Genomic DNA, 22031 nt, shown 5'->3' with positions numbered 1-22031 from the left:
AAATAGTGCGATTATAGCAATTAGCTATATCTACGACCAGGCGACCATTACAAAAGTGGGGGCCTGTCCGGGATCTTTAAGTGCATCGATGATAATAGTGCAGCGATAAATTTCGTAAGTGCTTATCATTCCAAAAAAGTTTATTTGTGCAGTGTGGCAACAGTGAAAATATGTCAAAAATAAATAAATAAATAAAGTGTGTTTGTGCGACTATGCCGCTCGGAAGATTAACGTCTGGATTATGTCAATGGAATTCATCAATCAAGACTTCAGCTTCGATAGAACCGAATAGAAGTGAAGAAAGCCAACAGGAACACCGATCACGACATAGCTACATATAGTAAGGTATTTTGTTGTTGTTGTCATTTAAAATAATTATTAGTTAACATGTCTCTACCTGAGAGTGATGAGATTGTAGGAAATGTAAAAATTGAACCAGGGGATGGTGAACAATTAAACTTAACAGAGTGGCTAGCAGGGTTTGCAACTCAAATAAGTTCGCAACTTAAACAGTCAATTGAACAAGTAAGTTTGGATTTTAAACAATCAAGTGAACAAGTACGTTTGGATGTTAAACAATCAAGTGAACAAGTAAGTTTGAAACTCACAGATAGACTTGATAAGTTAAGTTTGGATTTTGATCTATTAACTACTCATCTCAATGAGAAGTGTGAGGAAATTAAAACTACCCTCAGTAAGGACACTAGCGAACAGCTGATACACTTCAGAAAAGAATTTCAAATTAAAGTTGAAAGTTTAAATGAAAATATACAAGCTAACACAGACAGCATTGCTGTCATCTACAACAGAGTAGATACTGAAGTTGAAAGATTAGATCAGAGAATAGACAAAACATCAGAAAACCTTAAACAAGAATACAACCTGTATACCACTAATGTAGATACAAAAGTAGAAAAGATACACACTAAATATACACAATTGGAGGACGCATTGATGTCCAAACAAACGATTTACAATCATAATACAATGTTTGGGCACATCCAAGTGAAATACTTTACTGGTGAAAATCTGCACCCTATTGACTTTATTCACCAATGTAAGGATATGTTTGTTGTAGGAATGTCAGATAACATAAAAATTAAGTTAGTAAAACGGTTCCTAGAAGGGGAGGCCCTGTCCTGGGCAAATGAGAATAATGATTCTTGGAATACTTTTGAAGAGTTTGAAGCTAAATTTATTTGCAAATTTTGGTCACAATCCATACAAGCCAGATTAAAGTCAGAATTTCTAAATGGACCAGTGTATAGAGGGAAAGTAGGGGGAATGCAATAATTTTGCAGAGATCAATTGAAAAAACTTGCTCACTTGAATAACTCTTTTGATATTATGACACAAATTGATGTTTTAAAAAGAAGGTTACCAGAGAGACTGCAGTGGGAATTGGTCCATGGACCAGACGATTCAGTGGAAGAGCTCCTGAAATTTGTAGATAGATTAGACAGGGCCTTGGAAAGAGAAAATAACCAAAGTTTTGGCTCTGACAACAACCAGTATGGGGGGTGGAACAGGAATGTAAATAGAGATTATTATGGGAGGAGAGACTTTGAAAATTCTGGAAATAATGCTCCAAATAGGGGAGATAGGAGATATGAAAATGATTTCAGAAACAATACACAGGAGGGAGGATGGAGGAGAGATAACAGGAATGATAGAAATAGGTATTGGGGAAGAGAACAAGATAGAAGGGGGTTTGTTGAAACTAGTGAACAAAACAACAACTACAAACAGACAGACCGAGGGAACCAGCTGGGAAACGGTGGACAGTCCCACTAGATGTCCGTAGTTTTGGGGCTAGACAATATTATGATAGGACAACACATAACCGAAACTGGAAAAGGAGAGGATACAATGTAAAGAGTAAATACCATGAAAATACTGATGTTGTTAGAATGAATAAATTAGAATTTAATAAAAGGTTTTGGGATACTATGAGTAAAAGTGATACAGTTAATAAAAACAGGGTTCAAGCACAGGTAGTTAGTGAAAGTGCAGAAGTTGAAGGTATTGCAGAGTTCCATAGTTGGGCTGAAAAAGATACTGGTGTTAATAACAAGTCAGACACACCACAAATAGAATCTATTTTGGGGGGTTTATTTGATAAGAAGGGGGATGCCGAAGTGTTTAATGGAGCCAAAGACTCAATTGCTGAGATTCAGATACATAGGGGGGAAACTGAAGATGGGGCTGTTGTGGAGGAGGAGGAAGAAGTAATAGAGGGACATTTAAATAATGATCCTAAATCAAGTGATGTTATTGATGAGAGTGTGGAGGAAGAAATAAAAGTATTTGTAGAATTGAAAAGTGATTATGTAGTAAAGGTAAGTGATGTGACAAACATGGGTAATAATGAGGTTAATTTAAGTGAAATGCAGACTAGGGAATGTGTATCTGAGGACAAGCTATTGCCTATTGGGAACTATGAAACACTAATCTATGAGAATGGTAATAATAATAATATTAAAGAAAATATTAAGGGATGGAATGTAAATGTGTGTTTTCAAAAAAAAGGGTAAAAGTTTTTAGAAGTTTTGTGGAACAACTATGGAAACTGTATAAACAAAGATGTCTTTTGGAAAGAATTAGCAAAGGTAAGTGCAACCTTGTATCCTACATGGTGGACAAGAATCCGTAGTGGACTTTATAAAAAAGGGGGTGAAAACAGTAGGTTGTTAAGTGACAACACAGTGTTGAAAGGAACAGATGAAAACAAAGGTTTATGTTTAATTGTCAATGCTTTGCAAACAGAGAGGGATGTGTCTAAGTGTAGGAAAGAGACATTAGACTTAGGAACTAAAGAAACTGAAAATGATCTATTGTTTGAAAATACTGAAATAGACAAAGATGTTGAGCTAAGTTGTCCATATGTTAAAGTAAACATTGACATTTGTCCATTTGAAATAAAAGAAAGCCCACATCCTAATGCGTATAGACTTATCTTTCCCAGATCAAGAAGGTTATTTGGATTAAGAAACATTCTGAATTGAAACCATATAAACATGATTAAGCACATTTCCCTGTTTGAATACAGTTACTTACCCATTTGCCATAAAGCATGTTATCAGCAAACATTTTTTACTGGGTGTCAAATAGCAACTACCACTCATCCTACAGACCCTGGAAAAGTTCCAGATCTCTGAGAGAATGTTTTTATATTTGTATTGTCACTATTGAATATTAAATTTTGGGACATCTTCCTTACTTGCAACGGGCAAGAAGGTGACAAACATTTATTACTTTCTGTTTGTATTGTTGAATATGGGACATACCTGCACCAAATATAAAAGACAATGTAAAAATTGTTGTGCAAGACCCATCATTTTGTTACTATTGTTTTCTTAGGCATAAGATTTGTGTATAATTTTCTACAGCTAATCAGATGTTCACCAAGTTTGATGTTTGTGTTATGTTGTGACCAATTTAAGTGTCCAATTTTAGTATTAATTTGTTCTTGTACTATCTTGACTATGTGTCTCAATGGGAGACAAGTTTTTTTAATATTTTCTTTTTTTTTTAAATGCATATTATATTCATACATGTGACTTCTCTAGTGTTTGTGTTTATGTATCATGTCCATACTTATAATTATGTTCTTTGTTTTCATTTCCATTATGTGGCTCAAAATGAGCAGACAGCTGCAATATTTTTCCTATGGACATCTGAACTGTCCATCTATGTAATATATTTATGTTCCTTCTATTATCTTGATTATTCTGTGACTCAATGAGAGCTGACATTGAAATAATTTATATATATTTTTTTTTTGTATCTTAAGATCGCATGTGAATACTTGTGTCTGTTTTTGATCATTTTCCATGTGGCTCACTGGGAACAAAGATTAACAGTTTTTTTTTTTTTTTACTTTCATATATTACTAATTATTTTTATTATGCTGTCATACTGAGGGTGATAACACAAAGTGCATTCGAAACAACACAACTAAAATATTTGCAGGAAACAGTCATTGTATACATACACATTATGCATAGTAAAACAAAAAAAAATTTATTAAAATAGTACTTTTCCAAATTTTAACCATTTGACACATTTGTCCTAGTCGGCTAATATCATTAACATTCTGTAAATGATATTACCCGAGGGGGGTATTGTAACGGAACATATTAAAGGCTTTACTTTAATGAAGTATGTGATACCCTCCAAATTCAACCAGTTTAACGAGTATTTATGATTATAGAAGAGTTATTGTGTATGTTAACAATGATTGCACAACATGTCTCCATAAACAGTCAACCCATTAAATTATACTGAATAACTGACCCACACAAAAGTTAATATCACTTGATCACTGATACAGCAAATGTCATCATGTAAAAACACTAAGTTTATCTTAAATAATTAATATGAAGTACGAAAAATAGTAGCCAACTTAGGTATTTTGGATCTCCTTAAATAAAAATCACCCAGTGAAACCTATTTGTTCACTAGGAGCGTTTTCACTCAGTATTCACGTAATCAATCCTATTTTAGACGAAAACCAATGTAATTCTTAATCATTCATGTTAATTACTTATTTATGCAAATTAGAGAAGTCAATTGACAAACTTCTAAAAAACTGCCTTTTTGTAACAAAGAATTATTCTGTCAAGTCTACAAATCTGTCTGTCATTTTAATAACATGTTAAATTATGTCACTCGATGCAAATTAATAACTTTTCTGCACAAATTATGATAACAGATGTACATGTGACTTGTAAACTATATCTCTTTTTAGTAGTTCTTTGACAATGTTATAAATACAAGCAGCAAGAACGGTCGGGAGGCAGTCGGAATGTCACTTTGGTAGAGTGTGTTTATGTGTTATTGTTTGAGGTGGATAAACAATGCAAAGAACATGTAACGGAAATACTACTTTGTCTTGTGTCATGGTCTTTGGTGGACAGTGGAATTAAGATGGCTACCAGAGTAATAAATATTTGAGGTTTACATATTTGTTGGTTTCGCTCGTTCTTTATCATCAAAAGCATATAAAAAACACGGGACCTCATGTTTTTAACCCTAGACAACCAGATTTAGAGCCAGCATCAGCATCGAGAGACAGCAGCGATCCAGCAAGTAGCAGCGATTACCACAACACAATGCAATTTAATGGCGCCAACCTAACATCAAGTGCTAACAAGCTCCGTAAATGGGAGTGAAATAGTGCGATTATAGCAATTAGCTATATCTACGACCAGGCGACCATTACAAGGTCCATTGTTACACTTCGCTGTTGTAAAGGGACGATACACATGACGCAGACACAAATTTAGATACAGCAAACAGACATATCAATGAACGGCCGAACTGTTCCTAGTTACGTGAAAAAAGATAGGACACGAGGGAGATTTGAACATGGAGCTCCCCCTCCGCAGTGCAACATCGTAACCGCTTAACTACGTGATCAAAAGTATCCGGACGCCCCCAAAAACATACATTTTTCATATTAGGTGCATTGTGCTGTCACCTACTGCCAGGTGCTCCATATCAGCGACCTCAGAAGGCATTAGACATCGTGAGAAAGTAGAACGTGGCACTCCGCGGAACTCACGATGTTCGAACGTGGTCAGGTGGGTGTCACTTGTGTCAAACGTCTGTACGCGAGATTTCCACTCTCCTAAACATCCTTAGGTCAACTGTTTCCGATGTGATAGCGAAGTGGGAACGTGAAGGGACACGCACAGCACAAAAACGCACAGGCCGACCTCGTCTGTTGACTGACAGAGACCGCCGACAGTTGGAAAGGGTCGTAATGTGTAATAGGCAGACGTCTATCCAGACCATCACACAGGAATTCCAAACTACATCAGGATCCACTACAAGTACTATGACAGTTAGACGGTAGGTGAGAAATTTGGATTTCATGGTCGAGCGGCTACTCATAAGCCACACATCACGTTGGTAAATAGCAAACGACGCCTAGCTTGATTCCTATAGAACACCTGTGGTGATGAGTATACCTGTCCTCAGGCTCCCATGCAATCCAGCATTGGGCACACCGTCACATCTGAATGCTCCACAAATCTGATTACGAGTCTTACGTTATTCGACCTATCGGCCAAGTGCAGACCCACAATGAGGCCCCTTTCAAGCTCTTTTATGTGCTGATAACGCTATCTCACACGCTGACGTGGCCTGCTAACTGCACTAAATACGAATAACACTAGTGAACCCTAAATGACATTCTACCTGTTAGAGAACTGCAACTCTGATGACTTAGGTAACCACCAATGGTGCGTAGTTTTACTTTTTTGTCAAACAGTGTAGTTCCTTCTTTTAATATTTAGCAGTGGAATAAAATTAGGATATTTATTTCTATTACAGAGGAATGTCATACGGTACTTATTTTAAAAGAAAAAAGGCCGATTTCCACGATCACTATATTTAGATTTTTTTTTATTAAAGAGCCAAAGGACTGGCAACAAACGTCTAACAGGAGGAGAGGGCGGGAGTCCCTAGCGCCAAATATTACCTGTATTTGCTAGGAGAAATGTTCTCAAACCAGGCCTGGATAACTTGGAAGACACACACAACACATACACACACCGATAATGCTACACACAACAATCCAAGAACCAATTATACATTTTAAATTCTAGGGCTGTTACACCTGACAGTTACTGATGATACATAGAAATGTGCCCTGTGTCATCATCTGTTTCGGCCTGCCAGCCATGTTGAAAACATCGAAACGCGACCCGTATAATTATTCTAAATATGTCAGAAAATAAGAAAAAACTGTTTGTGTTGGTGCGAGAGGGTATTTCAAGACGTGAAAAATTCGGTGCCTACAGTCTATTAATGTCTGAACTCTGTATTGAGGATCTATCGCAGTTTTCGATTTCTTTAAGAATGAAAACAGGCAATTTCAAATAATTTGCTTGTAAAATTAGGCCATTTATATCTGAGGAAGATACCACTTTCGGAGAAGCTATTAGCATAACAGAACGACTTGCTGTAAATTTGCTGTTTTTAGCATCAGGTAAGTTGTCCTTGATGAAATATTTATTGATGAAATATTTATTGAAAGAAGGTTGTCAGAAGTTGAATATTGTACGCAAACCTAAGTTATTTATTCATGACGACAAAATCTACAATACAATAACCCTCATTGTTACTGAAGTATGCAGAGCAGTTACGTCAGCGTTAAAAAGATTACATTAAAGAGATTGATGTTGAATAGCTGGAAAGGTACTTTCAGTTTCAGTCAGTATGTAAGATGCTGAGGGTTTGGTTGTAAATTTATATGTTGTCCAGGATTGGTTGACGATGCGAAAAAATCCTCTATCCGACGCAACCGGATTCGGATTACAGTAGCTCTGAGAACTGGGATTTTATAGTAGCTCATCCTCCTCATTTATCTCCTGTATGACTTACTGATCTTTTTTTTTTTTCAATTTCTTAGATAAATATTCGGAAGAGAGACTTTTCATTTCGGAGGAAACATATTTGCCAAAAACATCATATTGACCCTCTTCTTCGTTCAGTGTGCGGATAAATTTAACATGAGTAAATTATTTGTTGAAACAACTTATCCTCTTCATCTTGGGATCAATTTCATATCTGCGGTATGTGTCTTAAAGCCAGAACGATCCACTACCTCAGCCTGTTCCGACATATCTTAATTGTCAGATGGTGTCTTGTTCTCATTTGCGACTTCCTCCACTGCAGCATCCAAGTCAAAATATGATAAAAAACAGATTAATTAAGTTAAGTATAGCTTGAAACAAATGCCATAATTTTTTCAGTTTTGTTACAGGCACTGTCTATATCAGGAGACTGGTGAAGTCTTGTCAACAAATTCGAGTTAAAGTGGAACTTCCCCAAAAGTTAGAGTGCTTGCTATTGATGCCAAACATTTTCTCATCTGAACTCCACAGAATAATGGCAATTATTATTTTAACTATGAAGGACAGCATAGTGCTGCCTGTATGGAAATTGTTGATGTCGTCTACAAACGGCTCATGGTCACAGTTGGCAGCAATGGAAGAATATCAGATAGATGAGTTTTCGGAACCAGTGGGGTTAGAGATTTCATTAAAACAGCAACAATAGGTCTCGAAAAAGCGCCTCTTTCAGGAAAAAGATGGCGTATGACACATCTTTTTGTAGCAAATGATGCTTTTCCTTTACAAACTTTTGTTATGAAACCACATGCCCATGTAACAGTCAAGGTTCCATCACGATTTATAACGACCAACACTCTAGAGCAATGAGAATACTGGAAAACTGCTGTGATATTATGTCTAATGCAATTTTAGTGCTAAAGAGACGGGGAACGAGCGAAGTATGTAGTTTTGGCTGTTTGAAGTTTACATAACTGGTTATTGTCTGGAAAATAGTCTCCAAATTAATACGGTCTCGAAGGCATAATCGACCTAGAAAATTTAGAACGGGAGAAATAATACGTGGAAGCTGGCTAAATGAAGATCTGATTGCTAACCCTGCTACCTCCGTCACAACAAGGCAGTAATAACTACTCACAAAATTCTAAAGAAGTCTGCCAAGAGCACAGGGAATATTTTGTTACAAGCCACGGGGAAGTTACTTGGAAATACAGATTCATGTAAACAAGTTCACGTTAAAAATTATCCTGGAATTAACGAAATATTACGCATTTTTTAAGTACCGTCATAAATTTCCTACTGCTGGTTTGCATACTGAGCCTCCTTGCGTAAATAACAGCAAATTATCGTACGGTCATTTTGATATATGCAATTCTTCAGTGCCCTGGCAGGAATTTACCTTTGAGCTTTATTTAAATTTACTGTCAAACTGACTTCTTAAGTTAATTAATATTTCTTTGACCCTCTTCCATGGCCTTACTCTCTTCTTCATAACTATCTGTCTTGATACCTTCTGAATGTAGTGTCCTATATTTCAGGTTTACTGTGCTTCATTTTAATCAGTTCAACTTCAACTTTGAACTAATCTTTTTTGTCACTCATGTTCACTGGAAAGCTGTTGCTCAGTGCTAGAAAAATAGGCGAGCAGCTAGCTTGTGCGATATATGTGAGATAAGTTTGAAATAGGAAATAAACAGTGTTTACATCTGTTGGTACATAAGTGTCCACACATATCGCTGGTGGTAGAAATATACAGGGTCGTCAGAAACAGTCTGAAAAGCTTGTAAGGCTGTTACAGGTTAATTTAAGCTGAGAAATAATTGTTAAGAAAAAATTCGATACATTGCGCTGTTAATTACCTTTGAAGACAGCCAGAGACTGTGCTACGTTTTGGTTGCTTCGAACCGGACAAACGTAGCTTTTGCTCACCTAGTTTAAATTCATCTCTTCCGAAAAAGGCAAACTTTAACTGGTAATGAGCATTTGAACAAGTGGCAACTCACGGACCCACAAATGTCTGTGTAGTAACGCGTTTTAGCAAGTGCAAGCGTTTGAATCTGCGCGCGCAACGTACAGATCGGCTAATATCACTGCTAATTAAATCGGAAACGGCACAATATATCGAATTTTTCTCTTAACGGTTATTTCTCAGCCCAACCTACGTTGCAGCATGTTTCTTTTCAGACTGGTTCTGAACAACCTGTATATCTCTGACATAAACTGTTCACTTTTTCCGTTAGACACGATTTCTGTCTGATATAAATATCACTCAGTAACTGTCAGATGTAAACGTCCCTTTACGTGACAGCTTTAAATGGAAAGAGTACCCGACGTCTGAATGAAGAACGTTGCTTCCAACAAGATACAACGTGGGTCAAGGTGTAGAATCTTGCTGCTGTTCACTTCACATTCCATTGCATTGGCATCTATTGACGAACATAGAAACATGGTAAAAACCATTTTGTATTTACTTCAGCATATGTAACTGTCGCGAAATATTTTTCCTCGCATATGACACTCTTTAAGGAACTTGTTCTGAAGGAAGATTCGTGTTTAACTTTCCGTCGACGACGAGTTCATTAGAAACGGAAAACGTTACCAACGAAGCGAGAGAGTGGCGTTGGAATATTTTAATTTATGTACAAATCAAAACATAATCTGGGAAGACCTTACCAGAAATGAAACGATCACATAGGCTCAATAGTAGTAAAGCAGGTGGCAGAGTTTGGTTCATTGTTAGAATACTAGGGAAGTGCAGTCAGCCTGCAAAGGAGATTGCTTACAAAACATTCGTACGATACATCCTAGAATACTGCTCAAGTTTGTGGGACCTGTGCAAAATGGGACTAACTGGGGACAGTGAACGCATACAGAAAAGGGCAGCACGGATGGTTACAGATTTCTTTGACCGATAAGACAGTGTCGCGGAGATGCTGAAGAAACTGAACAGTGCCGAATCTTGAAGATAGAGGTAAAAAATCCCGAGAAAGCCTACATAAAATGTTTCAAGAGGCAACTTTAAATGATGAATCAAGTAATATGCGCGAACCCCTACTTATTTCTCCTGTAGGGATCGTGAGGACATGATTACACTAATTACCGTGCACACAGAGGCGCTTGAACAGTGATTCATCCCTAGCTCCAAAAGTGAAGGGGACTGGAATAAGCCATAATAACATCTGCAGTGAGAAATTCCCTCTGTCACGCAATTTACAGTAGGTTGTAGAGTATGGATGTAAATGCCAATGTAGACGAAGAAGAGATGGAAAAAACCGACCGGTTAAAGCCTATACCAGTATTTCAGTTCCAGATAACCGGGATTTCTCGTTATTTCTTTGGTCTCTGTTATACAGGTACTTTCTTTTATTTTTTGCTAATAGCTGAGTAAAAGAACCGGAATATTAGTTTGCCATAGCAGCAGCGCCAAAATTTTTCGTTTTTAAATTTTTGTTTTTAAATGGAGTAATTGTTATACGTAAATTTTGCCTTGCTTTGAAAATAGGAAAAGCGATCTTTGCTACTTTAATCACAATGTCGACAGAAACGAGCAACAAACACATGGCATAAGAATCGGTACAGCATTGCTGAGACAATGAAGTCCCTGTCGCCGTGTATCGTGGCTTGAGATACGGGTGTAGTTGCAGTGTGCAAGATTTGCCTCCTACCTGGTCTATACGGTAGTTTCTCGCTGTCGTCGTCGGACATCCGCAGAATGGTACCAACCACAGTCTGGCAATATTTTTACGAACTGAAATAGCAACCAAGCACAATGATTCATTTGCTTTAAAAGATTAAAGAATAAATTAAAAACTTGAGAACTATTAATTCATAGGATACAAAAAAAAAAAAAAATAGAGATTAGCCCATCTGCTGCCTGTGTCTACATAATATGTCTTTATCTTCTTGTAGCATTCCAAAACGGACTATTTAACATGAAAAATAGTACTCCAATCTCAGTTTCATTCTAGAGCACTGACTATTGGTAATGCCCAAATAGTATTACTTCATTTGTAGGTAGAGTTTCAAAAAAAAAAAAAAAAAAAATTGGCTCAGTAGGAGAATAGCAATAATTGTTTGTAGTATTCAACCACTTATAGCTTTTCAGCAAAAGCGGCAAATGGTGGACGGACTAAGTTTTCTTTTATTTTTCTATTTAATTTAATATTTTCATTCTATGTATCTTGAAACTGACAGAGTCAGAATGTTTCCATCTTTTTCCGATTTTTACGTTTATTTCAGGAAGTAATAGGAATAAAAAACCGAAAAGCACTTATTTCATTAACTAGTTATTTTCAGCGGTTTTGAGAATCAGTTTAAACTTGCATAAAAAAAGACATAACCGATTGTCTCAACGATAGCCGCCATCGCTAAGATGCAGTCTGTGGCGCGTCTTCGAAGGCAATCACGGAGCAAGGTGACGCAGTAGTGAGCACTCTGGACATTCATGTGGGAGGACAACGGTTTAAATCTCTCCCCAGGCATCCATATTTAGTTTTCCTGTGCGTGGTTCCCGTAAATTGCTCCAGGCAAATGCTGGGATGCTACGTTCCTTTCATAATACGAGCTTGTGCACCGCCTCTAATGACGTCGCTGTCGACGGGACGTTAAGCTCTAATCTTCTTTCCTTTCGAAGGCAACTAAGTAGCGAAGGAGCGAAGGGAAGAATATTTCTCAGTGGAGAAAACACAGGTTGTTGAGAAAGCCATCTGTAATCGCGAAAGATAGCCACAGGATGACAGGAGAAGAAGAATCACATCAGACACTCGAGAACCTGAATGGAGAGGAAAATAACACATTTTATTTTCAATTAAATACAATTTTTTTTGAAACTGTGGTAAGCTTTATCACACGTGTTAACCCATCTGTCATCTAGCCGTAGGTTGTCGCGTGAGAAAATCGTGCCAAGCTAAACATCCTGTCTCTAACTTCATTATTTTTAAACTGACCCGTCCTCATATTCGACTGCCAGGTCTGCTAGTTCCTGGAAGACAAACATTTGTGGCTCATAAACGAGTGTACCGCTGCTATTTGCATTTGTCGTTCTTTTCACGTGTGTAGTGCGAATTAGCTTATGCAGGATTGTACGTTGCTTGGTGATAGGTAATGATTCGATTTCACGCATTCGTCTACACACACACACACACGCAGGGGGGAAGTGTGGAGGGGGGGGGGGGGGGGAGGGAGAGACGGCCGGTGTGGCCGAGCGGTTCTTGGCGCTTGAGTCTGGAACCACGCGACCGCTACGGTCGCAGGTTCGAATCCTGCTCGGGCATGAATGTGTGTGATGTACTTAGGCTCTGAGCACTATGGGACTTAACATCTGTGGTCATCAGTCCCCTAGAACTTAGAACTACTTAAACCTAACTAACCTAAGGACATCACACACATCCATGCCCGAGGCAGAATTCGAACCTGCGACAGGAGCAGTCCCGCGGTTCCGGACTGAGCGCCTAGAACCGCTAGACCACCGCGGCCGGCATGTACTTAGGTTAGCTAGGTTTAAGTAATTCTAAGTTCTAGGGGACTGATGACCTCAGATGATAGGTCCCATAGTGCTCAGAGCCATTTTGAGAGAGAGAGAGAGAGAGAGAGAGAGAGAGAGAGAGAGAGAGAGAGAGAGACAGAAGTGGAAGTAAAAACCAGTGAGAATTTTTAAAGTTTTGAGTACTTCCTAAAGTCTACTCCTTCAAAGACACAGAATTCCATTTCAGTATCGTTAAGAAAACAAGACAATGAATATACAGGGTGACAATCATTGAACTACATGAAATAAAATCGTCATAACTTCTGAACGGTTTGCGTTAGGTCGTCCAAACTGATTTTTTTATAAAATTTGCAATGGTTTGAAATTGCGTTATTATAAACAATGGGAAAAGGGATCAGTACTGTATTAATAATATGGCAGACAGAAATGAGCAACAAACATATGGCATAGGAACTGGTACAACATTTCTCAGACAATAATCGTGTTGCTGTGTGTCGTGGCTTAAGTCACATGTGTACGTGCAGTGTGAAAGACTTGCCCCCAGCTGATCTACACAGTAATTTCTCGTTGTCGCCGTTGGGCATCCGTTGCATTGCAAAGTGACATTGCAATGAAATACAATGTATCATTTTCTTTAAAGGACTGAAGATTTACCTCTCAGTGCTATGAAATTATTAAAGGAACAAGGAAATTATGGTAAGAGTAATAAATTAAAACTTAACAATAGTTCATTTATAGTATACAATAAAAACAGAAAGTACCTGATCCACTGCCTTAGTCTCCATAAATCCTTTTCATCAACTTGTAGCCCGAGGGCCAGGGGTAGCGTGTTAGATTCCTAATTAAAACGTCCTCGGCCTCGTGTTCGAAACCCGCGACCGCTTAAATTTTGATTTATAATCAGAATTGGTGCCCGAAGATTTGCGGCATACAAAGTCACCTTCATTCTGCCAACGGCGTTGTCAAATAGGACGGACGAGCGGGCAGAGGTTCAGAGCATTCTCTAGCCTTTGAGGCGGGAAACTGCTCTTAAAGGCGGAAGAATCACCAATGATCAACGGCATGAGGATGCAGAACGCAATGGAAATCACTGCATTAAATACGCAAGATGATCTCTCCATCGGCAAAAGATTCCGCTATAGTCCCCGGTTAGGATCTCCGGGAGGGGACTGCCAAACGGGAGGAAACGATGAGAAAAAGACTGAATAATCAACGAAAGGATAACGTTCTACGAGTCGGGGAGTGGAAAGTCAGCAGCCTGAATGAAGCTAGGAAATCTGAAAAGAGAAAGGCAAAGGCTCAATCTAGATACTGTAGGGGTCAGTGAAGTGAAATGGAAATAAGACAAGGATTTATGGTCAGATGAGTATATGCTAATCAACAGCAGCAGAAAATGGTGTAACAGGTGTAGGATTCGTTATGAACAGGAAGGTAGGGCAGAGAGTGTGTTACTACGAACAGTTCAGTGGTAGGATTAGTCTTATCAGAATCGACAACAAACTAACACATCCATAGTTCAGGTATACATGCTGATGTCGCAAGCTGAAAATGAGTATATTGAAAGGGTAATATAAATACGCAAAGGGAGATGAGAATTTAATAGTCATAGGAGACTGGAATGCAGTTGTAGGGGAAGCAGTAGAAGAAAACGTTACAGAAGACATACAGAAGACATGGGCATGGGACAAGGATGAGAGAGGAGAAAGACTGCTTGAGTTCTGTAATAAATTTCAGCTAATAATAGCGAATGCTCTCTCCAAGAATCTCAAGAGGAGGAGGTGTACTTGGGAAGACCAGGTGATATCGGAAGATTTGAGTTAGATTACAGCATGGTCAGACAGAGATTCCGAAATCAGATTGTGGATTGTAAGGCGTACCCAGGATCAGATATAGACTCACATCACAATGAAGTAATGATGAAGAGTAGGCTGAGGTTTAAGAGATTAGTCAGGAAGAATCAATACGCAACGAAATGGGATATGGATGTACTAAGGAATGACACGATACACTTAAATTTCTCTAAAGCTGTAGATACAGCAATGAAGAATGGTCCAGTAGGCAGCACAGTTGAAGAGGAATTGACATCTCTAAAAAGGGCAATCACAGAAGCTGGAAAGAAAAACATAGGTGCAAAGAAGGTAACTGAAAAGAAACCATGGGTAACAGAAGAAATACTTTAGCTGATCGATGAAAGAAGGAAGTACAAAAATGTTCAGGGAAATTCAGGAATGCAGAAATACAAGTCGCTGAGGATGAAACAAATAGGAAGTGCAGGAAAGCAAAGGTGAAATGGGTGCATGAAAAATGTGAAGAAGTCTAAAAAGAAATGACAGTTGGATGGACTGTCTCAGCATATAGAAAAGTCAAAACAAATTAAAAGCAAGGGTGGCAACACTAAGAATGCATCTTTAATTTTTTGGTCCTGTCCTCCTCAGTTGCGCGTAATACTACGGTATGTTGATGATTTTCACTTATGGACCGTCTGACAGCAACTGAATAAAACACAATTTTAGTGCCATACGCGTTTCGCCTTTATTTTCTGCAAGGCATCATCAGTGGCCTGTAATATGTACATATGTTAGCTATTTTATTTACATTTTTGTCACTGTGCCTATAGGTTATAAACAGTTCTGGTGGTTGGTATTTCCTATTAAGTAGTAAGTTTTGAACTGTACTTACAGGTTGCGTAGACAGTTTCTTACATATTACGCTCCTGTTGCAAAAATGCAACAGGAGCGTAATATGTAAGAAACTGAAACTTCCTGGCAGATTAAAACTGTGTGCACACAGTTTTAATCTGCCAGGAAGTTTCATATCAGCGCACACTCCGCTGCAGAGTGAAAATCTCATTATGTAAGAAACTGTCTACGCAACCTGTAAGTACAGTTCAAAACTTACTACTTAATAGGAAATACCAACCACCAGAACTGTTTATAACCTATAGGCATAGTGACAAAAATGTAAATAAAATAGCTAACATATGTACATATTACAGGCCACTGATGATGCCTTGCAGAAAATAAAGGCGAAACGCGTATGGCACTAAAATTGTGTTTTATTCAGTTGCTGTCAGACGGTCCATAAGTGAAAATCATCAACAAACCGTAGTACTAAGAATGCAACCGGAATTCCATTGTTAAATGCATGGGAGAGAGCGGATAGGTGGAAAGAGTACATTGAAGGCCTCTATGAGAGGGAAGATTTGTCTGATGTGACAGAAGAAGAAACACAAATCGACTTACAAGAGATAGGTGATCGAGTGTTAGAATCAGAATTTAAGAGAGCTTTGGCGGACTTAAGATCGAATAAGGCAGAAGGGTTCGATAACATTCCATCAGAATTTCAAAATCATTAGGGGAAGTGGCAAGAGAACAATTATTCACGTTGGTGTGTAGAATGTATGAGTTTGGCTGTATACTGTCTGACTTTCGGAAAAATATCAACCACACAATTCCGAAGACTGCAAGAGCTGAAAAGTGCGAGAATGATAGCACAATCAGCTTAACAGCTCATGCATCCAAGTTGCTGACAAGACTTATATACAGAAGAATGGAAAAGAAAACTGACGATATGTTAGATGACGATCAGTTTGGCTTTAGGAAAGGTAAAGGCACCAGAGAGGCAAATCTGAAGTTGCGGTTGATAATGGAAGCAAGACTAAAGAAAAGTCAAGACACGTTCATAGGATTTGTCGACCTACAAAAAGCGTTAGACAATGAAAATGGTGCAAGATGTTTGAAATTCTGAGAAAAATAGGGGTAACTTATAGGGAGAGACGGGTAATATGCAATATGTGCTAGAGCAAAGAGGAAATAATAAGAGTGGACGACCAAGAACGAAATGGTCGCATTAAAAAGGGTGTAAGACAGGAGTGTTGTCTTTCAGCCCTGCTGTTCAATCTGTACCTCGAAGAAGCAATGACGGAAATAAAAGAAAGTTTCAGGTGTGGAATTAAAATTGTAGGTGAAAGGGTATCAATGATATGATTTTAAAAAAATGGTTCAAATGGCTCTAATCACTATGGGACTTAAAATCTGAGGTCATCAGTCCCCTAGACTTAGAATTACTTGAATCTAACTGACCTAAGGACATCACACACGAGGCAGGGTTCGAACCTGTGACCGTTGCAGCAGCGCGGTTCCGGACTGAAGCGCCTAGAACTGCTCGGCCACAGCGGCTGGCTATAATACGATTCGCTGATGTTACTATCCTGAAAGTGAAGAACAATTACATGATCTGTTGAATGGAATGGACATTCTAATGAGCACAGAATACTGATTGAGAGTAAATCGAAGAAAGACGAAAGTAATGAGAAGTAGCAGAAATGAGAACAGTGAGAAACTTCACCAGGATTGATGGTCACGAAGTAGATGAAGTTAAGGAATTCTGCTACCTAGGCAGCAAAATAACGGACAGAGCAAGGAGGACATCAAAAGGAGACTAGCACTGGCAAAAAGGGAATTCCTGACCAAGAGAAGTCTACTAGTATCAAACATAGGCCTTATTTTGAGGAAGAAATGTCTGAAAATATACGTTTGGAGCACAGCATTGTATGATAGTGAAACATAGACAGTGGGAAAACCTGAACAGAAGAGAATCGAAACATTTGAGATGTGGTGCTATAGACGAATGTTGAAAATTAGGTGGACAGATAAAGTAAGAAATGAGGAGGCTCTGCGCAGAATCCTAGAGCAAAAGAACACGTGGAAAACACTGACAAGGAGAAGGGACAGGATGGTAGGATATCTGTCAATACATCAGGGACTGACTTTCATGGTACTAGAGGGAGCTGTGGAGAGCAAAAATTGTAGAGGAACACAGAGATAGGAATACATCCAGCAGATAATTGAGGGTGAAGGTTGCAAATACTACGCTGGCACAGAGATTGGCACAGGAGAGAAATTCGTGGCAGGCCGTATCAAACCACTCAGAAGACTTTTGACTTGCAAACTGACAAATTAAGACGAAAAAAATAGTTCTTCAACATCTGTTTTCGCCCTTTTAGCGCTGACTATTCGTAATGCCCAAATTGTGGTATGACCCCCGGTTAAGACAGTATTTTTGAGCAGAGTTTCAAAAAATTAGAATCATTAGGAGTATACTGGCGATTTTTTTGTAGATTCAACGTCTTACCACTTTTCGAGAAAAGCGGCCATGCGTGGACGGACTAAGTTTTCTTTTATTTGCTACTTATTTCAATTAATATTTTGTTTCTGTGTATCTTGAAGCTGATACAGTTAAAATTTTTCAATATTTGTTAGATTTCTACGTTTATTACAGGAAATACTACGAATAAAAAAACCCAGAATGGGTTATATCAGAAACCAGTTATTTGAGCGGTTTTAACAACCACGTTAGACTGGGTTGGGAAAAACCACTATAACCGAAGAGCGGTTGTTTCAGCGATAACCGCTCTCCCTACCACATACGAGTACAACAATGTGGAGCGAACAATCGGCGACACTTTGTGTCAGGTCGTTAAACTGAGCGCTTCTCAAGTGGCTGAAAGCCGTAGGGTGCCACGTGGCGCTGCGGTTGTTTCTCTTGGCAGAACTGGTGTCAGGGAGACGGCAGCACAGGCACGAGCTGTGAAAACCGATGACGGTGCAGTTCCACAAGCCGTCTGCCGCGATGCGGAGAACGAGGATGGCGGTTTCCCAATTTTGTTGGACCGCGAAGGCACTGGAACTGACCTGTCAACACATCGCATTACTCCAGTGCAACGGAAACCAATCGGCAGCACTGCTGGAAAACGGTACAGTTTTAAAGATGCAAAATTTTCTAAGGTGTCGACATATCGACTATGTGCTAAACGCCTGATACCGATACTGAGGGTGTATCGGAGGTAAAATTACGATATCTCAAATTTTCGATGTATCGATAATTGGACGAAACAATTTAGTAGCGGAATTTCGATGGGGACATGGGTTTCTCCATAAAATCATGTTATCAAACGCTACAAACATGATATTCAGAGATGACAAAAGCCATGGGATAACTTATAATATCATGTCGTACCTCCTTTCTCCCAGGGTAGTGCACCAGCACCACATGGCATGGATTCAAAAAGTCGTCGGAAGTCCGCTGCATAAAATACTGAATAATGCTGCCTCTATAGTGGTTCATCATTACGAAAGTGTTGCTGGTGCAGCATTTTGAGCGCAAACTGACCTCTCGATTGTTCCGCATAAAAATTCCATGGTATTCATGTCGGGCGATCTAGGTGACAAATCATTCGCTCGAATTGTCCAGAATATTCTTCAACACAATCGCGCATTGTCATCCATAAAAATTCTATAGTTGTTTGGTAACGTGAAGACCATGAATGTCTGCAAATGGTCTCCAAGTAGCCGAACATAACCGTTTCCAGTCAAAGATCGGCTCAATTGGACTAGAGGCGCCAGTCCATTCCACGTAAACTCAACCCACACCATTATACAGCCAGCACCAACTTGCGCAGTGCCTTGTTGCCAACTTAGCTCCATGGCTTCGTGGGGTCTGCGCCACACTCGAACCCTACCATGACCTCTTACCATCTGAAATTGGGACTCATCTGACCAGGTCACGGTTTTCCAGCCGTCTAGGGTTGAACCGATATGGTCAAGAGACTAGGAGAAGCGGTGCGAGTGATGTCATGCTGTTACCAAAGGCACTCACGTCAGTCATCTGTTGCCATAGCCCATTAACGCCATATTTCTTCGCACTGACCTAACGAATATGTTTGTCGTACGTCCCACACTGATTTCTGCGAATATTTCACGCAGTGTTGCTTATCATTGAACACTGGTAACTGCAAGCAAACAACGCTGCTTTCGATTGTTAAATGAAGGCGGTCGGCTAATGCATTGTCCATGGTGAAAGGTAATGTTTGAAATTTGGAATAATCGACGCATTCTTGGCGCTGTGGACCTCGGAATACTGAATTCTCCAACTATTTCCGAAATGGAACTTTCTATGCGTCCAACTCCTATTACCATTCCGAGTTCAAAGTCTGATAAATCCCGTCGTGCGGACGTGATTACGTTAGAAACCTTTTGACAAGAATCACCTGAGTACAGGTCTGCGAACGAACTGCCCTCTTATACCTTGTGTACGCGGTACTACCGCTGTCTGCATACGTGCAAGTCACTATCCCATGACTTTTGTTACTACAGTGTGTACCGTCTTTGTTGGAGTCGGTGCTAAGAATCACCAAGTAGTTTACACGTAGGTAGTTGAAACTGTATGCAGTCAGAAAATAAGTTATAAGCTTTTCTCGTTGACAATCATCTTATCAAACGTTACAAATATGGTAAGCCTTCACACGTTTAGCGTATTCCAGCAATTACCACGGGCGAAGATCGCGATTGAGAAGCAAGAATACTGATGATAAAATGCAGCCTCTCACAGTCAGAACATTTACAGGGTGTCTGCTTCGAAAACTCATTTTACTCTTGCCTCCAATGGTCAACTGCATTTACTGAGCGCTTTTTGAATGCAATAATGTCTGTAATCTTCTTTGTTAACTTACGTATATCAATGTGACATAGTCGTAGTCAAGGTTCAGGTCGTCTACGCCGGACCACCAGAAGGGAGGAGCGCCATATTGTGCACCAAGTGGATGATAACCATTTCATATCTGCACCTGCCATCCGAGAATAAGTAGTACAGCACGAGACCAGCAGCAGCTCGACGAGGAAATTACCATCCTATGCATAGGCTGCCATAAACATCTCAACACAAATGGCTGCGGTTAGAGGAGCATGGACAGCTCACGAATGACGTGTACACCTACACTCCACAAGATACTTGACGGTGAGAGTCGCTTTGCGTTTAACGATAGATCGCGGTTATGTACTATCCCGGATGACCGTCATCTGCGGGTACGGCTGCGACGCAGAGAAAGAGATTCCACTCTTCTAACGTTTTGTAGAGGCCTAGCGGTCACAGCTGACGTCATGGTGCGGGAAATGTCTTCGGGTCGCGGCTGGTTGTGATGGAGGGAACTCGAACGATACAACAGTACATCACCGACATCCCTCGCGCTTATGTGTTACTTCCTATGTTTCAGTATCTTGGTGCCATTTATCGACAGAATGTTTGTTCACACGTGGCACTCTATAAACTGTCTGCGTGATGATGAGGTACAGATGGCGGTTATCGCTGAAATAACCGGTTTTCGGTTATCTCGTTTTCTCTCCACGCCACTTTAACCTGACTGTTAATATCGCTCAAAATAATCGCTTTCTGAAATAACCGAATGTCGCTTTTTTATTCATATTATTTCCTGTAATAAACGTAGAAATCGAAAAAAGTTTGACTCACTCAGTTTCAAGATATATTGAAAGAAAATATTAAATTAAACAGGCACCGTTCGCCTCTTTCTCGAAAAGTGATAAGTGATGAATACCACAAAAAAAAATCAGCAGTATTCTGATATTGATTCTAATTTTTGAAACTCTGCTCAATAATCGTATTGTAGTCAGGGATCACACGACTGTTTGGGAATTACGAACACAGAGATAAAGGGTGAAAACTGAGGTCAGAGAGCTCTATTTTTCGTGTTAATTTGTCCGTTTTCAAGGGATACAAGCAGATAAAGCAAAAGTTATGTAGAAGCAGGCAGCAGATCAGCTACGCTTATTATTTGATAGAAGTGGCAGAAATGGCAGATAAATCTTTAATATTTTAAAGCAAATGAAGCATTGTACTCCATTGCTTCGTAACTTTGCAAAAATATTTCTAGAGTAGGGTTAGTGTCATTCTGCAATACGACGGATGTCTGGCGATGACAGTGAGAGACTACCACATAGACCAGGTGTGGGCAAGACTTGTACACTGCACGCATACGCCATTACTCTCGGCAACAGGGACACTACTGGGTCAGGAATGCAGTTCCAACTGAATGCTGTACCATTTCTTATCCAATGTGTTTGTTACTCGTTTCTAAAAAAAATGGCTCTGAGCACTATGGGACTTAACATCTGAGGTCATCACTCCCCTAGAACTTAGAACTACTTAAACCTAACTAACCTAAGGACATCACGCACATCCATGCCCAAGGCAGGATTCGAACCTGCGACCGTGGCAGTCGCGCGGTTCCAGACTGAAGCGCCTAGAACCGCTCGACCACCGCGGCCGGTTGCTCGTTTCTGTCGGTATTGATATTAAAATAGCACTGATCACTTTTTCCATTTTCTATAGTA

Source organism: Schistocerca piceifrons, chromosome 1 (assembly GCF_021461385.2).
Source record: "Schistocerca piceifrons isolate TAMUIC-IGC-003096 chromosome 1, iqSchPice1.1, whole genome shotgun sequence".
NCBI classification, from domain to species: Eukaryota; Metazoa; Arthropoda; class Insecta; order Orthoptera; family Acrididae; genus Schistocerca; species Schistocerca piceifrons.
This window is presented reverse-complemented; position numbering follows the sequence as displayed.